This window comes from Saimiri boliviensis, chromosome 4, assembly GCF_048565385.1.
Source record: "Saimiri boliviensis isolate mSaiBol1 chromosome 4, mSaiBol1.pri, whole genome shotgun sequence".
Taxonomy (NCBI): domain Eukaryota; kingdom Metazoa; phylum Chordata; class Mammalia; order Primates; family Cebidae; genus Saimiri; species Saimiri boliviensis.
The window spans coordinates 107,929,667-107,942,643 of record NC_133452.1 but is presented as its reverse complement, the minus strand read 5'-3'; the positions used below and the strand labels follow the sequence as shown (position 1 = coordinate 107,942,643).

The 12,977-nt window shown below is 39.0% G+C and overlaps 1 protein-coding gene across 7 annotated transcripts in view; it reads left to right on the top strand.

Annotated features, from left to right (window-relative positions):
- Positions 1-12,977, top strand: part of LOC141584314 (uncharacterized) — a 224,131-nt gene that overhangs the window by 44,795 nt on the left and 166,359 nt on the right. Inside the window, exon 1 of one of the 7 annotated variants that reach the window (XR_012517292.1) lies at positions 360-3,688. The exons of the other annotated variants lie outside the window; for them this stretch is intronic. The gene's annotated coding sequence lies outside the window, so the exon portion shown is untranslated. Of the gene's footprint in view, positions 1-359; positions 3,689-12,977 lie in introns of those variants that run through there. 7 annotated transcript variants of the gene reach the window in all.

The window sequence follows — 12,977 nt, the reverse complement described above, 5'->3', positions numbered from 1 at the left end:
TACAAAAATTAGCAGGGCATGGTGGCACGTGCCTGTAATCCCAGCTACTCAGGAGGCTGAGGCAGGAGAATTGCCTGAACCCAGGAGGCGGAGGTTGCGGTGAGCCGAGATCGCGCCATTGCACTCCAGCCTGGGTAAAAAGAGCGAAACTCCGTCTCAAAAAAAAAAAAAAAAAAACTAATGCTTGTAAAGTCCTTTATAAGTTTATATCACATATTAACAGGTTTGAAAATTTATTCTTTTTTTTTTTTTTTTTTGAGACGGAGTTTCGCTCTTGTTACCCAGGCTGGAGTGCAATGGCGCGATCTCGGCTCACCGCAACCTCCGCCTCCTGGGTTCAGGCAATTCTCCTGCCTCAGCCTCCTGAGTAGCTGGGATTACAGGCACGAGCCACCATGCCCAGCTAATTTTTTGTATTTTTAGTAGAGTCGGGGTTTCACCATGTTGACCAGGATGGTCTCGATCTCTTGACCTCGTGATCCACCCTTCTCGGCCTCCCAAAGTGCTGGGATTACAAGCGTGAGCCACTGCGCCCGGCAATTTATTCTTTTTTATAGCATTCCTGTGAAGTAGCTATTATCATCCCTATTTTATCCATCTCCCATGAGAACTACTGTTACACAGTTTATGCGGTTGGCCATTTTAAAGTTCACATACTTAAAAAAATTGAAGATATTTCAAGGTATGAACTATTAAGATATATAGTAAATTTCACATCCTCATTTATCTTAAGTTTTAAAAAAATAAAACATCCCCTTCTCTGTCACTCATGTTATCTTCCTCTTCTGGCCATAGTTCTAATTCATCTGCTTTGCCTTAGTTGAAGCCGAGCTCCCCTAGTTCCAAGAAAAAGTGGAATCTTTTTGGATTCCATCCCAGGACTCCTGCTGTTACCCTGAGAGGAACTATTCTCTTCTCCATCATCTGGCCTCCGCTGTAACAACACCATATCTGCCCAGGGATGTTCTCAGAAGTCACCACCTTCTGCCAGCCTCCAGAATTCCATGAGGGATGGACTCCGCGTTGTTTCTGTTTATATTGCCAGTACTTAATAGTGCCTAGCATGCCTGGCACTTACTAGAGCCTCAGTAAACATTTACTGAATGAACGAATAAATGAGTGAATGAGAACTTTTTGTCTCATTTTATTGAGGGAAGAAACTAAAATAAGAGAGTTAAGTAAATAAATCAAACTCAGGGTTGTTAGTGACTAAACCAGTACTTGAAATCGGATCTATTCCCTCATATTACAATGTATTTCCTCTGTACATGTAATGCGTGGCTCTGTCAGTCATCTTCTTTGTTCCTTTTAATTGCATTCCTAGCAGACAGATTTCCTTCGGTTTCCCTAAGCTGAGTTAGCTGCCTCCCTCTGTATAATCTTTTGCCCCACTCCCCTTAGAACCTATAACTTCTCTAACAGTTGTATTGCTTTCATCATAATGCACTGTGTCCTGCACAGTCGCATTTCACCTGGGAAACATGGTGTGTTGTCAGGGAAGAAGCATTTAACCTATATAACCTGTCATAATATATTCATATCCCTTGCTACATGAACAGGATAAAACTTTTGTATCTTTTGATTAATTATTTTATTATAAGATGACAACAACTGTAAAATTTCAAACTCCTTGGAAGGTGTAAAATGGAAAATAAAAGTCCTAACTCCCACTACTAATTCCCATCTCATCTTTCCTATTGTGAATGCTATTAACAGCATCTTGTGTATCACCAGGAAGCTGTTGTGCAGAAACAAACATACATACATATCCTTCCAATAAAAAATACTATTGGCATTCATACTAAAAATGTATGTTGAATGGAGAAAACAAGCTTCAGAATGTAGAGAAATAAGAAAGCAGATTGAAGAGGTCATAGCATTTATGCAAATTTTTTTTTTTTCTTTTTTTTGAGACGGAGTCTCAGTCTGTCACCCAGGCTGGAGTGCAATGGCACGATCTCGGCTCACTGCAACCTCCACCTCCCAGGTTCAAGCAATTCTTCTGCCTCAGCCTCCTGAGTAGCTGGGATTACAGATGCGTGCCACCGCGCCCAGCTAATTTTTGTATTTTTAGTAGAGACGGGGTTTCAACATTTTGGCCAGGCTGGTCTCGAACTCCTGACCTTGTGATCCACCCGCCTCGGCCTCCCAAAGTGCTGGGATTATAGGCATGAGCCACCGTGCCTGGCCTGCATTTATGCAAATTTTAAAAGGCACAGAAACAATAATATTGTATCCATGTTACATATGTATGAGAAAATATAAAAATAGATACAAAGTAAACCCATGTGACTCTCGAGGTGACTAAGGTGCAAGGGAGAGGGGATGAAGAACAAAAAGACTTCAAATTTATCTTGTTTTTTTTTTTTTTTGCATATGCACTCACCACACACACACATACACACACACGCACCAACACGCACACACACACAGACTCTGAAATAAATATGACCAATGGTGCAGTGGTTCATGCCTTTAATGAGCACTTTGGGAAGCTGAGGTGGGTAGATCACATAAGGCCAGGAGTTCAAGACCATCCTGGCCAACATGACGAAACCCTGTCTCTACTAAAATACAAAAATTAGCCAGGTGTGGTGGTGTATGTCTGTAATCCAGCTACTCAGGAGGCTAATACATAAGAATCACTTGAACCCAGGAGGCAGAAGTTGTAGTGAGCTGAGATTGCACCATTGCACTCCAGCCTAGGTGGCAGGGCAAGATTCTGTCTCAAAAAAAAATATATATATATAGATGTAAAAAACAAATTCACCAAAGCAGGGTGCACAATGCAACTTTATTTCCTTCAAAGTTTTATGTAGGACAGACTCATTAATTTATTAAACTTGTTTTGGTATTGACACCAGCCTACCACTCTCAACTCTCAAAGAAAAATTGAAAATTTAAAAAATTTTTAAGTTAAAGCAATGATGACCTTAAAATTCGTGTCAGCTGAATGTGAAACTTTGAGAGAGATTTCCCTGTACATTTTGATTATAAAGTTTTTCATGGGTTATCTCATTAGAGGCATTATGTTAAATATTTCTATTGACTCTCATTTTTAGGTTTTCACATTTTGCGGGTATTATCAAATTAAAAAAAAATTCAATATTTGCTTGGAAATTTGGGTGGATGCACTATATTTATTGAGGTTTAATCATGCGGCAATGCCCATAAATGGAAGGATGTGATTGAAATTGCCACTGTGCGGGTGTTGCGGGCGTTCTCTCTCTCTCTCTCTCCCCCAACCCCCCTTCTCCCTCTCCCTCTGCCTCTCCACTTTTCTGGAGGAAACACTGGCCAACATCTCCCCTCTGTATTTGTAGGCATTCTTATACTGTTATTTAAATATGGTAATTAGAATGAATTGCATGTATTTTTAAAATAGCATGCAATGGAAAACAAAAACAAAAGCATTCTTGAGATGTCTAAATCTCCCTGAGTTTTGGGACTGTGTTCTTACTATCAGTGTGCTCTCTCATCCAAGTTTTCCTCTAGAGGGAGCTTGCCTTTGCCAGACCTCGCCTTCCTTGCCCACAAGGATTTCAGCCTATTTCTCTATTTATGCATTTGTTTTCACCTGAGCCATTAGGAGTCTACATATGCTGTCATATGACTATGCTCAGTAGCTGTAATAGCCATGAAGGAAGCTGGACATCAGCAATGAAGAGGGAAATGGAAAAAGAATCAAGTATGTTAATTTTCTTCTGGAGGTGGGGAGGGGTGTGGAAGTTCTCTTGCTATTTGGTGACAGATATAAGCTAGCTTTAAGAAGCACAGATATGATTTAATTAACAGTCATGTTGTTTTTGCATTGCATATCATTTCAAGGTTTGTATATTATTGTCACTTGGTGACTGAAGAAATAGCTTTAAATTCAAGCTCTGATAAATTATAAAACAGTACAAGTGAAAAAGACAGATTTTAAAGTCTATAGCAAATAAATTCCTTTTTTAAAAGAAAACTGGGTATATGTACTATTTACAGATAAATAATTCACACCACATGCAGGTACATATCCATCTGTGGATGATTTTAAGTGACAGGCACCAATTTAATGGAGAATCTAGGGCTCATTAGTTCCCTGAGTAGGATTGATTCTTCATAGCCAGAATGGTGCGTACAGCTCCTAGATAATTTGTAATGAATTGAATTTCCCTCAGCATACTTAATTAGTGACTCTTTCTTTTGCCACTTAAAAGGATATAGATATTTAAAAAGATAAATGTTTGGAAATTCTGTTAAAATGCTGGAAAGAAATTAAGTCTTCATGTGCATGGGCTATATAGGAAAAAAGCATGAGAAAAGAAAAATTTATTTTGGGAAATAGAGTTGGTAAGGATTTTATTTCGAGAGCATCATATGTTTTTAGCCCATTTGCGGAATTATTTGGCAAATTCTACATGATTTATGTCATCTTATATCTTCTAGGTGCCTCTTGGTCACGTATCTTGGATGACTGACTCTTTAGTTCCCCTAGTGGTAAACCACAGGAATACTGGAGGACATTTTTTTTCTTTGGGGTTTGCACACTGAGTAGTTTGCTTTGCTTTTTACTACAGTAACATATAGATAAGTTCAGTCCAAAGAGAACTGCTGGCCTGTGTACTGGGAAGCAGACAAACATAGATCTATAAATAAGTTCCTACTATGTTAAAAAAATGTGTTGTACTCATTGACCCAAGACCAGAAATGGTTATTTCTGGCAACACTGTAAAAATAGATGCTGTAGTAATTTTGGTTTCTGTCTCAGTGTTTATTGGAGTTAGTAATTATTTCAAAACCCCACCATGGCATAGATTAGATATTTAGAAAACAATCTAGTAATTTTAAATTACATTCTACCTTGAAGTAAATTCAAACTTTGTCCTATTTTCTATAAGCAGCAGCACCATATGTATTAAACTATGCCAAATATTGAAAATAATAGCTTACTACCCAGACAATGTAGAGGAAGTCAGAAAAAGTAGAGATAATTCAGTGGGCGGATTGTGTGATTGAATAGTTAAAAATTCAGTGTCTGTTGCCCTTTAGATAATAATGAATCCAATTACATATGATCACATCAGATGATGTTTATCAGATATTATCAGATGAAGATTAAGTGCTGTGGCCAAGGATGAGGAGTTTGAGGCCTGTTCATTGGTTGGTAACAGTATAAGGGACCTGTCTTTCCACATTAAAATGATTCGGATTAATAGAAGGCAAGTCAACCAGCCTGGAATAGAATAGGAATTGACCAACCGGGCGCGGTGGCTCAAGCCTGTAATCCCAGCACTTTGGGAGGCTGAGGAGGGTGGATCACGAGGTCAAGAGATCGAGACCAACCTGGTCAACGTGGTGAAACCCCGTCTCTACTAAAAAAAAAAATACAAAAAATTAGCTGGACATGGTGGCATGTGCCTGTAATCCCAGCTACTCAGGAGGCTGAGGCAGGAGAATTGTCTGAACCCAGGAGGCGGAGGTTGCGATGAGCTGAGATCATGCTATTGCACTCCAGCCTGGGTAACAAGAGCGAAACTCCGTCTCAAAAAAAAAAAAAAAAAAGAATAGGAATTGACCATCTCTGAAGTCAAGATATTTAAGAAAAGAAATGTATTATCTGAGCTAAGATGTCATTGGCCTTGTCTCTGAATTTACCAGGATACCATTTCGAGCAAACAATATAGTTAGTTTGGGTATATACAACATATAAGGTTAGTGCACAGCTTATAATTAGCTTAAGATAGCAACAAAAATTGCACAGTCCTTACTAGCCCTTACTTCTGAGAAAGGAGTTCCGCTTTCTTTCAGTAGTTTAATTGAAGAACATTTTTTCATGCCTTCTTTTATGATGTTTTCTCTGTAACAGCCCTTCTTTTCAGATTTGCAAGACCTAAAAAGAGAATCTATAATTACTGTTGATAAAACTGTCTAATTATTAAGTGATGTGAGATTCCAATGTAAGTTCCCAAAACAATGAAACACACAGAACCAAGAGAGATAAATTAATATGGATAAAGTGAAACAAAGATGAGCTATAAGACAGAACATATTGACCTTGTAGACACATTCTCAGCCTCGTGCTATGTTAAACATCCGGCTACACCAAGGCTTCTTACCACAGCTCTGTAACATCAGCCACAGCATTTCACATTGTTAAGAGCAAATGATGCAGGGGAATATTTGGCATGAGTTTACCAAACAGTGAACATCAGAGTTTGGAGCAGGCCCAGGGGGTGTGCTGCTAATGACAGTGACAGGAGGCAGACAAATTCCTAGGCAGATAGGGGCAAGTTCTGGTGAAACCTGGCGTCCAAGCCAAAGACAGCCTGAAATCTGAAAATCAAGCTGTCAGTTCCAGGTAAAGTCCCCTACCAGAGTAAGGACTTCCTCAATGCTTTTTAGCCAATTGAATGGTGCTTTTTCCAGGCTTCCCATGGACCAATCAGCAGTCACTGCACTATCCCATATAAACTCGACTCAGCCACAGGTTGGGACTACCTGCCTTTGGTTGGGGCTACCCACTTCATGTCCCCTCTTTGCTGAGAGCTGTTCTGTTGCTCAATATAACTCTTTCTGCCTTGTTCACTCAGCATAACCTCAATTCTTCTTGGATGCAAGACAAGAACCTGGGACATGCTGAACAGTGGGCAGAGAAGGACTGTGACAGCATAGCCCTCTTGCCCTGTGCCAGTGCTGGGCAGCTGCCCCATGCAACAGCAATTTGTGGCAGGGCCAACCCAGAAGCTACGGGTTGGAGCAGGGGTGGGAGCAAGCATGCTGTAACACCTTCTTTGGGGTTCTGCAGTTGCTCATGTCTCTGAAGTTTTCAGGCACCACCACCTTCCCCTCATCCAGAAGCCGGTGCCCAAGGCATAACCAGGTCTTCGCATGCAGGGCCCAGCCGAAGCCTGAGTGCGGACCCTGCTGTGAGCACAGGACCTGAACCGGTAGTGTGAGCCAAGGGCAGCTTGCTGTACCAAGTGGGCGGAGCAAGGCCACTGGGCATGAGTGAAACTTGAGGAGAGGCCCTGCCGGTCATGGAGGTCTCCGGTTATTGAAGTGCCTCAAAAAAATCCTGTGTCAGTAGCAAGCACTCCAAAAAAGTCTTGATTTGTAGTGATTGTCAGTTTTCATGGCATGAATACTCCCTCAATCACCAGATTCAAGATATGCAAGCAACGTGACAGAACAGAGTTTATGAAATAATAATAATTGGCTCTTGCGATTTGGCTTCAGTGCACCCCTGAAGGCTATTTCTAAGGCTTGAAACTTTCATCTGATTAACATGAACGAAATATTTTATAACCCTTGGCCATTTTCCAATCTTGTGCTGACCAAGACATAGAAATTGAACCATCGAGATATGTTTTTAATACTTAGGAATATACCTTTATACATTGGAGAAAAAATTGTAGGAAAAATGGCTATACTAGACAACATGTTCTGTTGCAATTGATGGCTCTTAAAGCCATTCATTTAACACATAGCTAATATAATTATGAAGGACTGAAAACATTTTCCCTTAGGTCAGGAACAAGACAAGGATGCCTCCTTCTATTCAACATTGTACTGGAAGTTATGGCCAAAACAATTAGACAAGGAGAAGGAATAGAAGGCATTCAAATTAAAAAGGAAGAAGTATAATTATCTTTATTTGCATGTGACATGATCTTATATATAGAAAATCATACATAATCCACAAAAAACTGTTAGAGCTAATGAGTAAATACAGCAACATTGGAGGACACAGATTCAACACTTTTTATTTTTGTACATTAGTGATTAACAATCTGAAAATAAAATTAAAAAGCAGTATCATCAAGAAGAATAAAATACTTAGAGAACCAATTTAACAAAGGAAATCAAAGGGCCAAACTTGTACACAGAAAACTACAAAAAATTGCTGAAAGGCCTAAACAAGTGAAAAGACATCTTGTGTTTATGGACTGGAAGAGTTAAAATTGTTAAGATTGCAATATTATCCAACATGATCTACAGAATCAATGCAATAGTTAGCAAACATCCTAACAACTTTTTTCTCAGTAACGGGAAAGCTGATTCTAAAATTTATATGGAACTTCAAGGGACCCTAAATAGATAAACCAATCAGGAAAAATGAAAACAAAGTTGGAGGAGTCACAATTTAAGATTTCAAAACTTACCACAAAGCTAAAGTAATGAAAGCAATATATTACCACCATAAAAGCAGACATATATATCTACTGAATAGAATTAAAATAGTTGGGCAGGAAAACAGCCAAACTGTATCAGTGGTATCTGCACTCTTGTTGAAAATCAATCTACCATACTGTATGGAATGGTAGATTACCATATGGAAATTAATCTACCATACTGTATTAAATGGTAGATTACCATATGGAAATCAATCTACCATACCATCTGGAAATAAATCCATACTTGCATGGTAGATTGACTTTCAACAAGAGTGCCAAGACCTCCAGAAGTAAATCCATACTTGTATAGTACATTGATTTTCAACAAGAGTGCTAAGACCACTGATATGGTTTGACTGTGTCCCCTGCCAAATTTTATCTTGAATTGCAGATCCATAATCCCCATGTGTCATGGGAGGGACCTGGTGTGAGGTAATTGAATCATGGGGACAGGTTTTTTCCTGTGCTGCTCTTATGACAGTGAATAAGTCCCATGAAATCTGGTGGTATACATATATATTTCTTTTTTTTTTTTTTTGATGGAGTCTTGCTCTATCAGGCTGGAGTGCAGTGGTACGATCTCAGCTTACTGCAACCTCTGCATCCCAGGTTCAAGTGAGTCTCCTGTCTCAGCTTCTCAGTAGCTGGGATTATAGGCACACACCACCAAACCTGGCTAATTTTGTATTTTTAGTAGAGATGTGGTTTCACCATGTTGGCCACGCTGGTCTTGAACTCCTGACCTCAGGTGATCTGCCCTCCTCAGCCTCCCAAAGTGTTGGAATTACAGGCATGAGCCACTGTGGCCAGCCTGAGATCTGATGGTTTTATAAAGGGCAGTTCCCCTGCACATGCTCTCTTGCTTGCCATCATGTAAGATGTGCCTTTGCTCCTCCCTTGCCTTCTGCCGTGATTGTGAGTTCTTCCCAGCCGTATGGAACTGTAAGTCCACTAAACCGCTTTTTCTTCTTAAACTACCCAGTCTTTGGTATTTCTTCATAGCAGTATGAGAATGGACTAATACAACCACTTACTGGAAATGGAATAATTTCCTTCACAAATGGTGCTGGGACACACTGGATAGCCTCATGCAAAACATTGAAGTCAAACTCCTTCCTCCCACCATATACAAAAATCAACTCAAAATTGATCAGAGACCCAAAATGAAGGAGCTAAAACTCTACAACTCATACAGGAAAACATGAGTTTGCATTTGGCAGTAGATGCTTAGATACAATACCAAAATCACAAGCAAAAACAACAAAAATAGATAAATTGAACTTCATCAGAATTAAAAACTTCTGTATATCAAAAAGCACTATCAGGAAAGTGAAAAGACATGGAAGAAATTTTACTTGCAAATTATATATCTGAGAAGGGTTGAATATTCAGAATACATAAAGTATTCATATCTAGAATACAAAATACAAATTTACAACAAAAACAACACCATTTAAAAATGGGCTCAAGCCTTGAATAGACATTTCTTCAAAGAAGGTATACAAATGGCCAACAAATATGAAAAAATGTTCAATTGATTAGTGATTAGAGAAATGCAAGTTAAAACCACAATGAGATGCCGCCTCACACCCATTAGTTGGCTATAATTTTTAAAAAGGGAAAGTAAGTGTTGGTGAGGATGTTGTAAGTGTTGGTGAGGAAACTGAAACACTCATACATTGCTAGTTAGAATGTTAAATAGTGTAGCCACAATGGAAAATAATTTAAAGATTTAAAAGTTAAACACAGAATTATCATATAACCCATCAACTCCACCTTTAGGTATTCCCATAATAGTTGAGGACAAGTATTCAAACAAATACGTGCACACAAATGTTCATGACAGTAGCACTATTCACAATAGCCAAAAGGCAGAAACAACTAAATGTCTATCAGTTGATGACAGGATAAACAAAATGTTGCATATACATACAGTAGAATTCAGCATTGTAGTAGTCTGTTTTCATGCTGGTGACAAAGACATACCTGAGACTGAGAAGAAAAAGAGGTTTAACGGGCTTACAGTTCCACATGGCTGCAGAGGCCTCACAATCATGATGGAAGGTAAGAAGGATCAGGTCACCTCTTACATGGATGGCAGCAGGCCATGTAAGAGAGAACTTGTGCAGGAAAACTTCCATTTTTAAAACCATTGGATCCCATGAGATTTATTCACTATCATGAGAACAGCACAGGAAAGACCTCCATGATTCGATTATCTCCCACTGAGTCCCTCCCACAACTATTGGAATTATGGGAGCTACAAGATGAGATTTGGGTGGAGACACAGAGCCCAACTATATCAAGCAGTAAAAATAAATGAAGTACTAATACATAATACAATGTAGATGAACCTAGAAAATATTGTGCTAAGTGAAGCCGGTCATAAAAGCTCACGTATTTTCTTATTCTATTTACATGAAATATTCAGAATGGGTAAATTCACATAGACAAAGCAGATTAGTGGCTGCCAGAGACTAGGGTGCTTACTGGGTATGTGATTTCCTTTTGGGGTTGTGAAAATGGTTTGGAACTAGATAGAGGTGAGGTTTGCACTACATTGTAAATGTAGTGAATGACACTTAGCTGTATACTTTAAAATGGTTAACCTTATGAGGAATTTTACCTCAATTTAAAAAACAAAAGCTGAAAAAAATCCATTTATTTAGAAATAATAGATTCAAGGCTCAGGCACTCAGAATCTAGGGTAAAAGGGTAAGCACCTCTGAGAGATGGATGAAGGACAACTATTGTTGGACATCAAGATCAGAGCAGATAGAAAACTGACTCAGGGCTGAGCTGCAGGACTACTATCACAAGACTCCCAGGTCAGCACTGGAGCTTTGGAGAACTGTTACTTATGGATTCTCATTAAAGTGCTCTTTTCTCAAAGAAACGCCATTTTCTTTTGGAGAGCCTCTCTGTTATTTAGGTTGACAAAGGATAGGCTAAGGTGATTAAAATAGCCCTGCCAAATATAAACAAATTCTGATTTAGTAAGAAAAGACTATATAAAAGATTTTGCAAGTGGTTTGGAGGCTATTCTTCAGGAGCCCAGGAACATTGTCAGCTCCTGGACAGCAGCCTCAGAGGGACAGATTTTTAGCTTAATGTAAAGAAGTTCCTGTGAGTCACAATTTTAAAGGATAAATGGGTGTTCCTGGGCACAGGATTTATTCAAGCAACTACTAACTGGCCAATTCACAGCACCTATCAAAGTGTCACAAGATTGGCTCAAGACATGGACAATTCAATTCCGACACTATCTACCTGGAGTTTTTGTCAGATCTCGAAAGTTAAAGGGCTCAGTCCTGCACGACTGCCCCTACTTCAGAAGCCAGTTATAGAAGTGTTGGGCTACCCATACTTCTGATGGACCAGCCATAAACTAGGGGGTCCCACACTACACCTTCAAGTTCTGTAACTTGCTAGAACAAGTCACATAACTCAGGAAAGCGCTTTACTTACTACTACTGATTTGTTATAAAGTATACAAGTCAGGAATAGCCCAATGGAAGAGGGCAAAATATGGGGCGGGGTGCAGGTAGCACCAGCCTCCTAGTGTCTTAATGTGTTCACCAACTTGGAAGCCCTCTGAACTAGTCCTCTAGAGATTTCTGTGGAGACTTCATTACATGATTGATTGAATCTCAGGCCTTTGGTGATTAACGCAATCTCCAGCCCTCTCCCCTACCCAGTCAGTGATTGGCGGGTAGGGCTGAAAGGTCCAAGCTTCTTGTCAAGGCTTGCTCTTTTGGATGGCCAGTCCCCATTTTGAAGCTACCTAAGGGCCTCTGGACAGCAATAGTCTTATTAGCATGCAATAGACACTTATCATTCCAGAGATTCCAAGGGTTTTAGGAGTTATGTGCCAGGAACCAGGGACAAAGATCAAATATATATTTTAATACCAGACTTAGTAAATAGTTAAATATGGAAAATTCCCAATTTTGCTTTTGTCACCAAACAAATTCAAACATATTCTATCTAGTTTGCAAAGAAAGAATTCATGAAGAAAATAGCTCCTGTATTTTCATAAAGATACTGAATTTTAATTAAATACAAAATTTGGCTTTATATTATGATAAGGTATAAAGCTACATTCTGAAAAATGGCACAATTTAGAAAAAAAACCTAGCTTGAGCTATTTTACTTAATATCTTCAGCTCCAAACTAAATAACAGCTTAATTTTTTTAGATAACCAAAGAACATTTAAATAGAAATTATGAAAATTGTTTTTAGGTATTTTCAGTTTGAAGAACTCACTAAAAGGATTTCATTGATCTTCCCTTGAGGAAACACAGAACATTTTAAATCTTATACATTAACCAGCTAATTCAATAATTGGGTCCCTACTATATGCCAGGCTAGGCGCTTAAAACACAAAAGCGAGTACAGCTGATCTGTAGCTTTTAAGGCACTTAATCATAGTCTGCTCCGAGGAGGCAGCAGGGCAAATTGGCTCAGCTGGTTAGTTTAGGAGTCTGATTAACTAGGTTAAACCTCACCTCCATTTACTAGCTGCAAAACACTGGAGAAGTTTTCTTCTTCTGAGTTTGAATTTCCTCATCTACAAAAAAGGTACAATCATAGAACCTCAAAAGAGTGTCCTGGCTAAAATATTTAGGATAATGTTTACACTATGTGAAATATTTAGAATATATTTGTGATAGGGTTTTTGGGATATGTTAACTTGGTTAAGCTGTAGTTCCAGCTATTCAACCTAGGCGTTATGGAAATGGTACTTTGTAAATGTGAGTCCATCCATAATTAGTTGACTTTAAATAAGGAAGAGCATTCTAAATAGTCTGGGTGGGTCT